Raw genomic sequence first — 4,080 nt, forward strand, 5'->3', positions numbered from 1 at the left:
CCAGAGCTGTAGGAATTCTTCAAGGGGGTGAACCAAGTCTGGAGCAAAAGAAGTTGCTCTAAATAGTTAAGGAAAAAGTCATCAAGGCTGCAAAGGAACAGAAGGACAAAACAATAAAGGGAGGAAGGGGAAGCAACAAAGAAAATCAGAAAGCGAGTTCAAATTGCAGAAGTTGGAGCTCTAATGCATTGCAGGAAGTGGAGTGGATCACTATGTGTAAATACAAACAAAACCAAAACACCCTCAAAACTACACGCTTTCCAGCCACTATACATTTCAAGGTGTAGAACATGGAGAATCCAAGTCAGAATTTTTACAAAACCTTCCCAGTTGTGAACAACACTGAAAGCTCCAACTCAGCAAGGTAGCGTGGCAGGACAGGCACATGGACCGAGACACATGCACACTGGAGTACTCTGCTGCATTAGGGCTGGAAAAATGCAGGGAAGGAACGTGAAATGTGTACTCGTTCTCCCCTGTCTCGATTACGGATTGGTCACAAGAACATTTAAAAAAAACCCAAAACAACAAAAAACCCAAAGCGAGTGCCATGAATTGGCATAGTTACCCACGCACGATCTTGTCAGATTAATGTTACTGAAATACATAATTAGTCCCCATATACCACAGTACGGCTTTCTGTTCTTTTGAAACTCTGGTTCTGGAGCTAACAGCTGTAGGAGATGTCCATGGAGAGAGCTAGCAGAGAGCTTGAAGCGGGGGAAAGGAAAATCATTGCTCGGGCACAGACCCCATCTAAGCCTTTGATCCGTCACACTGATCTCAAGAGAATAACGGGGTTGGAATGGAGGAACCGGGGTGGGGGTCGGGGGGGAGAGAGAGAGAAGAAAGGACACCAGGAAAAATCCCAGAGAGATGCTTCTGGGGGTTCCTTGCAGCTTACACTAGAAATACACATGAAGGAACTTAAGTTTCCTTAGCCATTCTTACACTGAGTAGCCCACTGCTGCTCAGGAAAGACTGCCCCATTTCCATTTAGCTTGAATTAACAGGGGAACAAACAAAAACAATCCCTCATCAGTAAAATCCAATGCCAACATTGGTGATGAGGAAGCAGCTGGTGAACTTGGTCACTTTGAATTTTCTGAGCCAGAAGAGAGACCGAAAACTATCGTTCATCCCCCTTCATATCAGAGACTAATGATTGTTCTGCGATCCTTGGCATAACCAATCAAGCTTAATATTCGAACAAGAACATTTCTGTAAGTTCCTAAATTACAGGGAAACAGAAATAAAGGGTCATTTTCTGCAGTGGTAATTTTTTGTGAGATACGCGTAAGTTCAGTCTTCAAGATGGAGAAATACGGTATTTTCCTCTCTGTGCCAATGTGCTGACTGACAACACCACTGTTTCATTGAAACTGCTATAGTTTACAATCTACAAATATACATGTGTATCATCTCACGCATTTACAAACCTGTATTAAAAGTACATTGCTGAGGTTGCAGTCAATGAGTTGAAAACCACCAAAATCAAAGCGCTTGTGCAATCTTTATTTAGCTTCCTTGCGCAATCCACAGTATGATGAAGCCTTCAAACACTCCCTTACACACTATTTTTCCACAGGATGTTTGCTTCATTCTGTACACAGAACTGTCAGTGCTCACCAGTGAGCAGCTATTTAGTATGTTTTTTCCTTTTTGTTCCACATATCATCTCATGTCTACTTACTAATTCAAACCCTGTTCACATACATTAATTTCCTCGAAACGGCCACCACTGCCGCTCCTGAGTATTTCACATGTACCAATAAACTGACTTTCACAATTCACTGCAAGTGAGAGGACAGTGCTGTTCACCCATGCTAGAGACTGGAAACTGCAAGAAAGAAATGAAGCTTAAAAGGTTTTGCTAAAATGCCTCATTTGAGCTCGTTTTTTTTTAAAAGACTTAAACAACTTACAGTACACCGTGTTTTCTAAGAGCAGCCCACATCAGCTTCTGTTGAATCTGTAGGTACTTTAGCATTTCTGTTAGGCAGGACCCCCTTCTCAAGTCAGGTATCTGGAAAACAAGGAATGCAATTGGGGTTCATCTGCAAGAAGCAGAGTTTACGTGGACTGAGTAACATCACTTGGAACAGCTCAAATATTTCATCTCAAACACATATAGTTCAGTAAATTCCAGGCAAACCCACAAATTAGACCTTACAGGAAAGAAAGAAAGAATTATGTGCTGTTTTTTTCAGTAACATTTTAAAAGAAATCTTTTTGTCCCACTCTTTCTGTAGACACACCTTTCAAATAGCCTTTGCTGGAACAAAGTCAGAACCTGCTGGGTTTAGAAGGTACTGTTCAGGGAAAGTTTACCTGAAGCCAGAAAATGCTAAAGAGGTAAGACATTAAAATAGCATGAAGACCCCTAAAAGGATACAGAAAAGATCCCTATTCATGCTTGATCATATTAATCAAAGTACAAACCCCAGTAATGTCTAGCTACATTAAAACCCAAGCCTGCATTCAGGCTATTTCCAGAGTCACTAAAGTTACTAGATAACATTCATTGGAAGCCTAGGACGCCTCCCATCTTAGCTCAGGCTTGCAGTTAACTAATGGTTTACAGCAAACAGCAGCTGATTAGATTCCAGTTAGGCAGGGGAAAAAAAAAAAAATCCTTCTCATAGTATGAATAGTGAGACTTTAAATAGATGACTTATGGAGGTTGTTGATTTAGGTTGGACATTAGGAATTTTTTTTTTTTCAATGAAAGGGTTTGTCAAGCACTGGAATGGGCTGCCCAGGGAAGTGGTCGAGTCCCCGCCCCTGGAGGTATTTAAAAGCCGGGCAGACGAGGTGCTTAGGGACATGGTTTAGTGGTGGGATGGCAGGGTTAGGTTAATGGTTGGACTTGATGATCTGAAAGGTCTTTTCCAACCTAAACAATTCTATGGTTCTGTGTTTTGTCAGTAAGGACACCAATTTTGCCGTGGAACAGGGCAATGGATTAGGTAACTTCTTAAGGTTCCTTCTGGTCCTAGCTTTTCATAACATTACAGTTATTGAGGGAGCTTTAAAGTTACATTTAAGCTGTTAATAACTTCATTTATTTAATTCTGACTTTGGTATACAATGAGAAGGTTACATACGAACTTATGCGCTGGTTCAGACTACAGTCCATCTAGCGCAGACCTCCATCTTCCAGAGTAACCATGGGAGTGGACACTCAGGAAAAAAAAGAACAGGGTACTGCCTCCCAGCTTTCAAACATTTTCAAGTTAGGTTATGCAATTTATCTAGTTAGTAGACTCTACAGCATCTTTTCCAAGGTCCTCTTCTAGTCTCTCCTATGAACTCTTTGATCCAGAAAGTCATTTCATGAGGAGTACCACAGGTCCACAAACGTTGTCTGAAGAACCAGTTCCTCTGGTTTGTTCTGAACGAAGCTCTTACTAACATCTTCTGATATCCCTCATGCTTGTATCAGAAGAGACACTGAAAATGCAATCCCACTCCAGTTCCCTCCAGATCTCAGCTCTGCAGATCTCTTCTTACATTCCCCCATGTCATGTTTTTTTTTCCAAATGAAGACTTTTGGCTATTCAATGGATGGAGTTCATTGCATGTTGTAATGGAAGTCACAGTATACACCTCTGATCATCCTTGTCATCTCCAAATACCTTTCAGTTTTAGTATGCGTGTCCAAGATAAATAGACCAGAACTGCATGCGGTATTCAAGTGTGTAAACACTGGGTTTTTACAGTAGCATACAGCCTTTAACAGTAAGCATAACAATCCTTTCTGTTTTGTTCTCGATTTGCTTCTTAATCATTCCTAACCTTTTTTTTTTCTTCACCTACTACTAAATGATATTTTCATGGAAGTGTCTATCATAACCCATAGGTCTTCTTCCTGAAGACCTTTGGGCCATCTTAGAAATGATCCAAGATGCAAAGATAGGATTATTCTTCCCCAAATGTATCACTTTACACTGAATTGCACCTGTCGTCTCATTGTACAGCCAATCTTTCGGCAAGCTATGCGGTCTCCCTTGTCCTTGCTACCTTGCAGAACCTCCTACCATCAGCAAAGCTTTGTCACCTCACTGGTCACTTCCCTTC

This window comes from Egretta garzetta, unplaced genomic scaffold (assembly GCF_000687185.1).
Source record: "Egretta garzetta isolate BGI_Z169 unplaced genomic scaffold, ASM68718v1 scaffold785, whole genome shotgun sequence".
Lineage (NCBI taxonomy): Eukaryota > Metazoa > Chordata > Aves > Pelecaniformes > Ardeidae > Egretta > Egretta garzetta.